The 12,855-nt window shown below is 38.0% G+C and overlaps 1 long non-coding RNA gene across 17 annotated transcripts in view; it reads left to right on the top strand.

Annotated features, from left to right (window-relative positions):
* Positions 1 to 540: 540 nt before the first annotated feature.
* Positions 541 to 12,855, top strand: part of LOC143642837 (uncharacterized) — an 89,413-nt gene continuing 77,098 nt past the window's right edge. For 15 of the 17 annotated variants that reach the window (XR_013155927.1, XR_013155931.1, XR_013155936.1 and 12 more), the window contains exons 1-2: positions 541 to 647; positions 823 to 937. This is a non-coding gene — a long non-coding RNA (uncharacterized LOC143642837). Of the gene's footprint in view, positions 648 to 822; positions 938 to 1,609; positions 2,797 to 6,673; positions 6,927 to 12,855 lie in introns of those variants that run through there. The other 2 variants (XR_013155932.1, XR_013155935.1) reach the window with 2 other exon arrangements.

Raw genomic sequence — 12,855 nt, 5'->3', positions numbered from 1 at the left:
TCTACTTTTTTTTGCTTTGGTTTTTTTACCCCATATGCTTACCATTTCTGCAGACATACTTTCATGCCTTGAGATTTCCATTCTTTAGGGAAAAATACTGGGCTTTAAATCAGTCAGGATTTTGCTAAGTCTTAGAGTGAGAGAGTTATAATGTTTGGGAATTGTTCAGGAGATAGCAGAAGAAGAAAAATCTATGTCTCTCTCTGTTCTATTCCCTTTCCAGAATCCGGCTGTATAACATTATTTAAGCCTGTTTCATTTATTTCTATTCTATCATACTAATGATAATGGGTAATATTAACTACACATCAGATATTGTGCTGAGGGGTTTACATGTGTTATTTTACTTAAACCTTGCAATGATCTTAGTTGTTTCTTTAATTCCATTTTAATAGATGGAGAGACTGAGGCCTGTAAAGGTAAATTAACTAGCTCAAGGTCATATGGCCAAGTGGCATAGTCAGGTTAGGGACCAAGTTCGTCTAGCTTCAAAGCACATGCCTTTGATCTGTACCTTGTGACTGTCACAAAGGATACATCATAATGCTGGCAACCTAGTAGGAGCTCAGAAAATGAATGTTTCCTCTTTGAAAGCAGCTGAATAGAAGAGGCAAGATTGAGAGAGGCATATGGTGGAAGCCCAGAGGGTAGTTTGCTTCTCCATTCTTTTTAAAAAAAAAACTATGTATTTTTATTCCTTTATATACTTCCAGTTATTAAAATTTGCTAGTTTTTATATTTAAAAAACATTTTGAATAATTGGCAACAAAAGTTGACTGCATCATACTTGCAAAGATTGTCCACATGTGACTTATCTTGCAGCCCACCTGATCTCGTTCTACTGTGGATAGGCATGAAGTCATGGGGAGCATGGGATGTGTGGCCAAGAGGACGTATTTTGAGTCCTAGAGCCGCTGTTTTCCTTCACGATGCTCAGGTCAGTGACTTGAAGTCTTGATCGTAATTTCCTTATTTGTGAAATGCAGTTCATAATACTCACCTTATAAAAGAGAGGCTCACTTTAATTGGTATATATGGAGGCATCATAAATCATAAGACACTTTACCCCTCTAAGCCACCATCAGGTTCATTCTCTTTCTGGTTGCTAAGGCTCGGGGAACAGTGAAGTTTCTTGTACTTGATGAACCATAGAGAGCAGATCAGAGATATACAAGACAGGTGACAGAGGTGTACAAGAAGAATAAGGAGGAGACATATTGCTCTGAAATGATGCAAAATGTACCACTAGCACTCCTTTGACCACTCCCCCTGCCTCTTTTCTGCCCTGCTGGACGAGAACTGGGAGTTTGACAGGGAAAGGTAGGGGAGAGGAGAACGGTGGAGATTTAGCTGCAGGGATGAAAGAGTAGGGTTTTGAAAGATTCCTGGTCTGAAAATACAAAAGGATATTTGCCTAGGTATAGCTTTTATTGGGTATGATGGAACATTTTAGTTAAACATTAGTTTTAGGGTCATGAAACTCAGGTAGATTTTGGAGACTATGATAAATGAGAGCATTGCATTTGTTTCTAAATATAGTAGATATTAAGTGAAAAACAACCACTGTATAAAAAGTTGAGAAGCATGAATTTACCTCTTTTGGACTTAGGATCATCTCTTGAGTGGAATCTCCTCCACTGTTCAATCCCTTTCTCTGTCCTTTTCCTGCTGCAAATATAATTCACTCTACATGATTCGGATTTGTGAACTTCGAATATTTGGTAAAGAAAGAATATTTTAAATACAAGACTTGCTGAGTCTAAATATTTGCCTGCCTCCCCCCTCCCACACGCAAGGGGCTTTGATGAAGAGGGAAACTTACTTTCTCCCCAAATGAAACTTGCTGGTCTACTATTAGGAGTTGAAGAAATAACTTTCATTTTAAGATCAAAGTGATGATGACATAGTACTAACTAATGGACATTGCGCATTTGGAATTCATAATGAAAGAACCTCCTACCTTGCAAAGAGAGTTTATATCTCAATAGGAAAAAGGCTATTGGAGATTTACATGTATTCCAACCACACTGTTAGTCTCAGAAGCATTCTAAGTTTTTAAAAGGACTTGAGAAAATGCTAATACAATTGGTGTAAAAAAAAATTAACAATGATGGTGATGAAAAAGACATTTCATTGTCTGAAGATCATAAATTCTCTTCCATTGCGTTGTTCATCCAATGAATTAAAAAAATAAATAAAGTGACTGTAAGATTATCAGGAGTGAGAAAAAAAGAAGACTTCAACTGAAGTATCCAGTGCTTCTACACTGATAAATTACTTCTGGCAACAATATTGACCGGTCATGGCTTCAGGACAGCTCTTTTCTTGCCTGGAAACTTAACCTTCAGATTTTGGTAGCAATGAAGATTGACTTTGTGCTTTTCATAGTACGACCAGAGTATCTCAGGGAAGAGAACTGAAGATCTTACTGCATTGTGCTGGTAAGGAAACCAGGTTAGAAAAAAAAACTGTTTGCAGAGAGCAGTTTTAACCATATTATGATTCAAAATTGGAGACTCACTTTGAGACTGGATGAAATTTGATCCCTTTGTCAATGACAGAAGACACTTTATTGTCCACATGATAGAAGCTTGTCTGTGGTAGATGATTCCTCAAAATTTCTTAGCAGTTATAAAGCTAATAAAATCAACTCTGGGATAATGTGGTTGTGGAGAAACTCAAGACCCTACGCAGTGTGCACCTGTGCCTTCAGCCAAGCGCTTGGCTTGGCCATCGGAGGCGTGCACCTTTCTTCTCACACATCGGGTAAGATGGCGTCCCACATCCTTGCAGCTCAAGTGCATCCCTTATTTTAGGACTACAGAAAGCCTCCTGAGGCTGCCTAATTGGTCACACTGCCTTCCAGTGAGGCCATCCATTTATCAGGCTGCAATTTAAGCCCAATTTCTCTTCATGCTTCCTTAGTGTGGAAGACAAGTTACTTTTCTCTGTATTATAAATGCCCTTAACCAGAAGGCAATTCTAAAAGTAACTTTCATTTCTAAGTTCTTCTTCTCTCAGGCCAGGTAATCCTAAATTCTGTAAGCTTTCTTCTCAAAGGCCCTGCTTTCTATTTACTTCATTCTATGAGTAGCTGTGCTTTTCAAGATTTTCCTTAAGTTTTGGTGGGGCCTGACCAATGACCACCATGATGAATGTATCTCAGTGAAAATAAGCCCTGTTTTCCCAGAGGGCTTTCCGTGTAGCTGGGCTGCTGAGGCCTGAAGTGCCTGTAATCACTGCTGATACTCATTAACCTCTGGCTCCAAAAGTGTCCCCTATGGAAATGCATCAGGTAGCTGGAAAGGAAGGGGGAAGTGTTACTCATGAAATCTATGCTACAGATGAATTTTTTAGATTAGCTAGCTGGCAGCATAGTGCAGGAGGAGGTTGTGTAGTGCAGACAACACTGGACTGAGAATCAGCAGGGTGCAACTTTCCCTCCCTCCCGCATTGCCACTCACCAGCTGAGTGAGCATGGATCACTCACACGGAGGATCCTGGAGAAATAAAATTTATGATCCTGCTCAGCTCTAAAATTTGAGTAAGCAAATTCCAAATTTCTATCACTTAGTATCAAGCAGAGCTCTAAGAGGATATAACCCAAATTATGTTTCCAAAGTGCATCGGGTTAGTTAAGGCCACCACAGAGGATCCTTCCATGGAGCTGCAGTGGAGGAGACCTGTGAACATCTGGGTATAGAATGAAGGTTTGGATGCGTGGAAAGTGGGGAAATGGGGTAAGAGTGGGTTTCCATGCTCTTCAGGACCTCAGCCAGTGTACAAGTCAACATCTGAACTCTTCTTTCCTTCTCCACATAAGTCTGGCTGTGTTGAAATGGATCTCAGTGATCCCGAGGACATAGAGTATTTGCCTGCTACATATGTGTTTTGGTTTGGTAAGATCTTATTATCAAAGGCAACGTCTTCTCCTCTAGAGTTGGCAAAATGTAAACATCTCAGTAGAAAGGTTAATGACCCTCTGTTGAGTTGATAGTAAGCCCAAGGGGCAAATTAAATTTCAAAATTCATAACTACAAAGAGCTCAGCAATGACAGAGGTGCTTTTTTTTTCATTTTTATATTAATTACAGAAGTTATGGGTTTTCAGAAAGTACAAAGATGCCACATACCCTGCTCACACACACACACACACACACACACACACACACACACACACACACACAACCCTCCACATCACCAACATCTGCCCCAGTGTGTCACCCCTGTTAGAGCTGAGGAAACAGTGTCACTGCAGTCATGGCATGACCATGATCTGTAGTAGACCATTAGGATGTTGGTGTTATAAAGTCCTACAGTTTTTTGAAAGTTTTTGTTCCAGTAACATTCATAACCCACAATTCTGCTTTCAATACGCAGTTAAGTGGTACCGGTCACACTCATGCTGTTGTGCCACCATCACCACCAGCCATGAACAAAGCTTTTCCATCACCCCGAGCAGAAACTCTGTATGAATTAAATATTAACTCCCCATTCCCTACCCCACCTTGGCCCCTGGAATCTATATTCTAGTTTCCGACTCTGAAATTGCTTACTCAGATTGTTACAAATTGGTGAGATCATATAGTGCTTGTTCTCTTGTGTCTGCCTTTTTTCACTCAATATGGTATCTTCAAGTTTGATCCATAATTTGGCATGTATCAGAACTCTACTTCATTTTATGGCTGAACAGTATTCTATTTTATGTATACACTGCATGGTGTTTATTCATTCATATGTTGATGGATACTTGGATTGTTTCCATCTTTTGGCAATTGTGAATCATGCCTCTATGGACATCTATTGTGAAAGTCTTTTTGGGCCCCTGCTTTCAATTTTTTTGGAATTGAAATAACTAGAAGTGGAATTGTCAGGACATACAGCAATTTGTATTTAGCTTTCTGAGAAACTGCCAAACTGTCTCTCATAGCAGCTACACCATTTTACATTCCCACCAATGAGTGGTCCTAGTTCTCCACCTCTTCTTCAACAGTATTTATAGTTTTTAAAAAAATAATAGTAATTCTGGTGGGTAGGGAAACATAATTCATTGTGCATTTGATTTTCCTTTCCCTAATGTTTAATGGTGGTAAGCATCTTTTCATGTGTTTATTGGTCATTTTTATAGTTTCTTTGGAGATATGTCTTATACCCATTTTTAAATTGTGCCGTTCGTATTTGGTTATTGAGTCATAGGATTTAAAAAAAACATATTCTGGATATTAAACCCATTGAATACATGGTTTCAAAATATTTTCTCTCATTCTGTAGTTTGTCTTTTTACTTTCATGATGATGTCCTTTGATGCAGAAAAGTTTTACATTTTGATGAAGTCCCATTTATCTATCTTTTCTTTTTTTGGATGTGCTTTCAGTATAAAGTCAAAGAAACCATTGCCTAACACAGGGTCCTGAAGATGTTTTCCTCTAGGAGATTTATATTTTTGGTTCTTATATTTAGGATTTCATACTTCTGAGTTAATTTTTGTATAGGGTGTGAAGTAAGTCCACCTGTTCTTTTGCATATGGCTGTCCAGTTTTCCCAGAACCATTTGTTGAAGAGACTATTCTTTCCCCATTGGTTGGACTTGATGCCCTTGTCAAAAATTCAATTGACCATGGATATGAGGATTTATCTCTGAACTCTCAAATAAATGCCATTAGTCTTTATATCTGTGCCAGTACCCTGTTGTTTTGACTGCTGTAACTTTGTAATAAGTTTTAACGTCGGGATGTGTGAGACTTCCAACTTTGTTCTTTTTCAAGGTTACTCAGTGCCTCTTCCATTTCCATATAAATTTGATGATTATCTTTTCCATTTCTATAAAAAAGTGTGTTGGACATTTTGGGGATTTTCATTTCAGTTACTGTGATCTTCAACTCCAGTATTTATACTTATTTCCTCTTAAACATTTCTCTTTAGATGAGCCACCATTTCTTGTTTCTTTTGTAATCTTTTGTTACACAATGCTTATTTTGATATTTTAATGTTTTAACTCAGGGGTTTAGCCCCTGGGTTGTCTGATCCTTAAGTTTTTATCCAGATAGTGATCTGACAGGGGTTTCCTTGAGTACTAGGGGGTGACGAAAACAACCCTACAAAGCAGCTCTCACATTGTTTGGCTCCATGTTGGCTGGTGCTCTCCTTCAGAGTTTAGCTTTTTGAAGTGAAGTGAAGCAGGATCCTCTTCATCTTCTCTGAGCCTGTGTCTTTTCCTGGGCTGATGCTCATGGCCTTAGGAATTCTCCCATTTACAGAAATCAGAATGTCCTCTCTACTGCCCATGAAATAGATGCCCCCCCTCATCCTGGGCCCTCTGTTATGTGTTTTATAGCTTATAATCCTTGTCCCAGGCTGCTTGGACTTAATTGTTTTTTATACTGCTTTAGCTGTGTACAAGCTGCTTCTCCCTGCAGGGCAAGTTCGGGGAGAGGGGGGCGTGAAGTAGAGAGGAGTTCTCTGGTTCACTGTTTAGGGTGGCACTCAAGGACATACAGACACCCCAGAATGTGCTGAGGGGTTACTCTGCTTCCATAGAACCAGGGGCCCACAGTGGGAGAGCAGTCTGGCTCCACCCTATGCTGGGAACACAATAGAGCCACCTACTATTTTAAAGCTGAGATTTCTTGATTCAGCATTTGCTCTGTTACTGCAACCTTTTGACTCTTTTTCAGAGTTTTGAGGAAGATGGATCTGCCAGTTTCTGCTAGTTATTTAAAGGTTCTGGAGTGTCTTACGCTACCGTCTTTGTTGAATGGAGGCTCTCTAACTACTGCAGAGGTAGAGGTTTTGACTTTATACTGTGCCTCTGCCAGGGTAATCAAGAAGGGATAGCTGAACCTTAAATGAATAAAAAAATATATATGTCCTTGAACCTGAGACCTAAGTTCATATTCCTTTAAGAGTTAAAATCAGTATGGCATAGTTGTTAGGAGTATATTTTCTCATCCAAGTCTGGTTTGGAGATCTGACTACCATTTAATAGGAAGATGATCTAAGGTAAGACTGAGGCTTTTCTAGCTTATATATCCCCATACGTCAAGTGGTAATGAAAATAATAATATCCATCTTATAGGGTTATGATATAGAGTAAATAATAAAAAGTACTTAGTCCAATACCTGTGATATGGTAAGTGCCCAACAAATGGTAGTTACCATCATCAGGAAGTTCATCTTTTAGGACTATAAAGTGATAACACTGTGGTCCTAAAGTTTCTCCTAAATGCCTCTAAGAAAAGAGGAGGAGCCTTACAATATGCTTTCCGTTTCTGGCTGCTGGACATGACTCCTGAAAATGACCTGGAATATGTCAAATATGACATATTCACAGAAATAGGTAGAGGACCACTTTGAGCCAGATTCTGCCAGGCCAGTGTCTGATATTTAAGTTTCCCTGCACTCCTAGTGTAGTATTATTGCTGTATATGTTGCTTGGAAAAGGAAAGTGTGACCCATGTCCTCAGAGGACTTTTAGTGTATGTTGATTGGTTCAACCAACCTTCTCATTTTCTGGTGGAATATCTGTTTTAATCACTGTGAGTCAAAGGCTGAAAATAGATGACCAATTGGTCTGTGTATCAATGCCTTGACTTGTTTCAATTTTTATAAGCACTAATGAAGATAAATTCGCTGTGGTTATGAATCCTATCCTGTATGGATAAAGTCATTGTAATTGGTATGGACTTAAAAGAATTAAAAATAATATCACATTTGATATCATCATAGTAAGAAAAATTTAAAAATACTTTAGGTAGTGGTAGTGAGTGATAAGTTGAAAATGTGCAAAAGTTGAACATGGGCATTTCAATCTCACCACAGTTTTCTCTCTGTCATTTCAAAATTCTTATTTATAGTTTCCATTATTTATTTTGTGAACTTAAACAAGTTTAAGCTGCAAAAATGAATTCTGTGTTTGTATAAGACAACAGGCAATCATTTTAATTTATTAATATTAAGCATCTTATGCCTAATAGAGAATGAAATAACCAGTGTATTAAGAAGATGGAAAAATATAATAAATAATCTGCCTTCGATGACGTTTATGTCTTTTTCTCATTCAGTAATGGCAGACTGAATAGGCAAATGGACATTTTTATAGTTATAGTCTAGCAAAGCTCCTTTGAAGCTGCTTTTATCGGAAGCTCATTTTTACTATATTGCATTGAGTATCTAATCAAGTTATCTGTACTTTATGATGTGAAAGTTTTAAGCCATTTTAGAAAAAAATACCTAATTTACAAGGCTGTTCAAATGTAAATAAAAGCCAAAAGTGTTTTCTGGAATGGAGAACATTTTATTGAGAATACTTTAAGCAAAGACATTTAAAACTAAATTTTCCTTCCTGCTCTACTGTTCTAATGCACAGAGCAAGAGATATGAGATCTGAAAACTAAATGAGTTGGGAAGGATTTAGCTTGAAGGGGGGAAAAAATCAAGGGAACATTGAATTAAAAAAATATATATTCTTCAGTTTTAGAAAGTGTTTTGGCCCAGAGAAAAGGGGGTACATCATTCTGTCTTCGTGTACTTAAAAAATCCTTATAAATTTTAAGAAAATAAAGAGTGCATGCAAATTAATATATGGAAGTCTTCAGTTGGATGCAAATCACCATTTCCTGTTGGCAGAGTTTTAAACATGGGTTAGAGAGTCTTTAGGAATTTGAAATATCTTGCACAAGAGCTTTTGCAATATGACCGATTTTTTTCCCTAAGGGACCTGACTTAGTTGTGATTATCTCCAAATCTATTCCCCCATCTTCAAATTCTTCTAGCTTTATTTGCTCTTTGGTCAGGTGTATTATATTTCTCCAAAGAAAAGTGATTTCAGCTGTGTGCTTAGGGTAGCCTCAGTTATAAAGTAATTCCTCCTAATTTTTTACGTCCCGCATGGTCAGGCAAGCGCCTCACTGCCCCGTCGTATCTTCCAAACCCCATGGAAATTTGTTACAATGAAAGGAAACATTGGGAAATGGTGACATTTCTGGATGTTTCTCATTGTACATTTTGTTTCTTTTTAAAAAAAAACTTTTAGATGCATCTCATAATAAGTTCTTTCATTGCTCTGGGCTCTAATTTTATTTCCCAGTATGCAGATAAACCCAGATGAAAAACCATCAAACCAGGGACCAGGGACCATCATGCAGATTGATGATATTGTGTAGCAAAGCCAATGACTCAACCAAAATAAACCATTCTCCTTTCATTCAGCTACCAGTGTAAAAATCCTATATAATTTTTCAAAATATGACTTAATTCAGAATAGGAACTAGCATATATTCATATGCAGCCTTAATTCTTGTGATGGCCAAATGTTGTCACTCAGGACAACTGAGAATGTTGACTGTCATCTCATGCCTACTTGGACACCTTGATGGCCAGCCCTTACCTTTCTGGATATCTGGGGAGATTCCCTCTTCTTGTTCCTGTGCATAGGCATGATGACTCTTTCATTTGGGGGTATTTTTTCGAATAGGGATGGGAAAAGGAGATAAGAGGAATGGCAGAGAAGGAACTGAAGTTGTGAGCAGGTAAAATTGACCTTTCGAACTATTATTACTCAGGTCAAGGGTGAAAATGAGGGAAAGTGACAGAGGTGGAATTAAGTTCTGGTGCAAAGTCATAAAATCACAAACTCTGTGGTCACTGAAGTGTGACAAAAAGGCCTTCCTTGTGCACATTATTGGCAGCCGGGCCAAAAACCCATGTAAGGATTTCCTAAAATCCTGGGAAATTGAGGCTGCAGTGCAGAGAGTAAGCATGAAGGCTTTGGAGTGGAGGTAAGACTTTGCTGTTTACTAGGCAAGTTACTTAATCGCTCTCTGATGACATCCTTTATGGGCAAAATGAAAATCATAATAGTCTTTATCTCCTAGACTTGCTGAGAGGATTAAATACCCCAATGTGCTTACACACTTAACATGACACCAGGTTCACAGTAAAAGCTTAACAGATATTAGTCATTCTTGGACTGAAAAGTATCTAATGAAGAAAGGAATTGTAAATATAAACTAAAAGCAGAGTGCCTATAATTACCCATTTAATACGTATAAAATGCCAGGATAATCTCTTTATAAAGCATGCTGCTTTTATGGCTTCATTTTAGTGAAGGTAAAAATATTTATAAGGTTTACCTAAGATTGCTCTTGACATTTCCCTCTTGACCCTATATTTATAGAAATGTAAATATGCATTTGCATGATTTATATATTTATAGAAATGTACATGCTGAATTGCTCAACTTCCAGGTTGCCTACTACTTAGAATCAGGATTCTAACCCTGGTAGCTGAGGTGGGAACTCACCCATTTGAACGACTCAGCTCTCTACACAAATCACAACCTTCTAGAGAAGGAATTCTAGTGTTGTGCAAGAAGTATGGCAAGAAATTACAGCTCTCCAGTCTGCTCATAGACATGTTCTTTATTTCTTTGTTTGTTTGTTTGTTTGAGGGGTTAGCAGAAGGAAGAATGAAATTGGGCCACAATAAGGAAAAATTTGGAATAAATGTGCTAAATAGAATACCATCAGTTCATCATAGCAATTCTTTAGATGAAATCTAATTAAAGCTCTTCTACACACTTAATTAACTGACAGAGGATTTCATTTGGATTTGGCTTCAATATCAACTAAATATATATTGAATTGCAAGTTGATTCCAAGTACCAATCAAGCTCTTTAAAAATTTGAATCATTTCCTAATTTCTATGCCAACCGACTTATGCTTCTATGCTTTCATGTGACGCTTAGAATGATGCTGACCCAAATTGGTTCATTTTTAACAACAATAATTTAAGTTGTTTAGACTCCATTACATGTTTGAGAGTTAAAGAAATGCCTCTATGTTTCTAAAATGTAAAAAATAGTTCATAAACTGGGGTCACTAGATTGTGAAAACCAAAATCGTCGTGGACAGATATCCAGATTTTTTAGGTTTTTATCTAACTCAGTCCTTCCTTAATCTCAAACTTCTCCATGTCCCACTCACTTCAACCTTCATATCTTCCCCTCAAGCTGTGATATTTGGATCGATTCAATTCAATAATGTTTATTAGGCATCTCTTATACACCAGGCACTGTGAAAAGTTTGGACATGCCCAGTTGAAGACACAGAAACAGTTCTACTTTTACAGAGCACACAGTCTGTAGGAACAGACAAATAAAGAAGCAATTACAGTGTAGTGGGGTAAGGGCTTTGTTAGGGAAAATTCTCGCTTTGAAGCAGTATCATTCAAGTTCTGCTTTCTTGATGAAATAGAGTCAGATTCTGTGTTAGAAAAACTTTTTTCCCCTCCCTGCTTGAAAATCACAGCAAGGAGATGCAAGCAGTCCTAGGATTTTCTCCTCTTATGAGTTAACTCTAGGACCTTAAGCACAGGGATGGTCGTATATGGGTTGCTGTGGGTGGGAGTGAGGGTGGTAGTGATGGTTTGGGGGACGTGGGACAAAGGGCATTTGGTCTGACACCAAAAGCCATCTTGTTTCCTAAGATAATAATGTCCCTATATGTCAAATAGTTTGCCCAAAAAAGTGTCAACCTTATTTTTTTAAAAAAACTCCTGCTTGTCAGCACTTCTTTAAATTCAACACATGAAGAGGAGAAAATTAAAGTTTATCTCAGACTCAAAAATCACCAACAAAATTGTCAACATCCTTACCATCACTCAGATTTATGAGGGGGTCTGGGAAAAATAGAAAGTTAACTTTTAAAAAAAAAATTAATCCGTTATCATCAATGTATGGGGCAATCAGCTTAGCAAAATAAACCTGGACATTTACCTGTGATTCCAGTTTAAAAGGTCACTTAAATGTCCACATGCAGTGTTCACTTGACAAAGAACCCTGCAGCAAGGCTGTTGGGTTGGCGGAAATTCACCTGGAGCTAGCCAGGCTTGAATAGCCATTAATGGTGTATTTTGAAATTCCTTTGGCCATAATAATAAGTAAAAAAATGTTATTTTGGCCAAAGTAATTTCAAAATACTAAATCACAAATTTGAAATTGCCTGAACTCTCTTCCCTCTCTGTACACTCTCTGTAGGAAGAGTGTAGACTCTTTCCTACACTGTCTTCTCTTATTCTTTCTGTCTTGTTCAAAGAATATGGATCGTCTGTCCACATATGTTCTCCTCCTTCCTGCCCATTCATCTCTGACCATGGAAAACCAGTGACAGCAACAGCCCAGCAGTGTGACTGAATGTTCCATAACATACCTTGTAGAGCACAAACCCAAAAGTCTGTCCCCCATTTTCTCAGCTAGTGGACTTTGTGCCCTAGAGCACATTATTTCACCTCCTCGAGACCTAGTTTCCTCACAAGCACACAAAGCCTCATGAGATACTTTTTTTCTTGGATGGGCTTTCTGTCACTGTCACTCCTAAGTCACATGTCCTCTAACCTGTCTTGCAGAACAGGTTTTGGCATCTATAGTGGAGGTTGCTGATTGTCCCATAGTATCTATACTTCCCTCCTCCAAAACTTTAGCCAGGTATATGATACTTGACATCAAGACTGCTTTTCATAGCTTTCCTTGCTAGTCTGGTCATGTTTCTAAGCCCTGACCAATGAGATTGATTAATTAATTAATTATTCATTCATTCAACAAATAGTTATTGAACACCTCCTATAGTTTGGACTCTAGGCATATAGCAGCAAATAAAATAAACATTTTAATAATCCCTGCCCCCATGGAGTTTATAATTTACCTGGAAGAAATACTTAAGTTAAAAAATATGTTTTAGGTAATAAAAAATGGTATGGAGAAAAACAAAGCAAGATGGAAGGTAGAAAGTGACAGAGGAGGTAGGTACTGCCTCGTTGCTGCATAAAGTTGAGTTCTGGGGAGGATCAGAGTTCTGGGGA

The sequence above is a fragment of the Tamandua tetradactyla genome, chromosome 7 (genome assembly GCF_023851605.1).
Source record: "Tamandua tetradactyla isolate mTamTet1 chromosome 7, mTamTet1.pri, whole genome shotgun sequence".
NCBI lineage: Eukaryota > Metazoa > Chordata > Mammalia > Pilosa > Myrmecophagidae > Tamandua > Tamandua tetradactyla.
The sequence above is the reverse complement of the archived record's forward strand: the minus strand, read 5'-3'. Positions and strand labels throughout refer to the sequence as shown.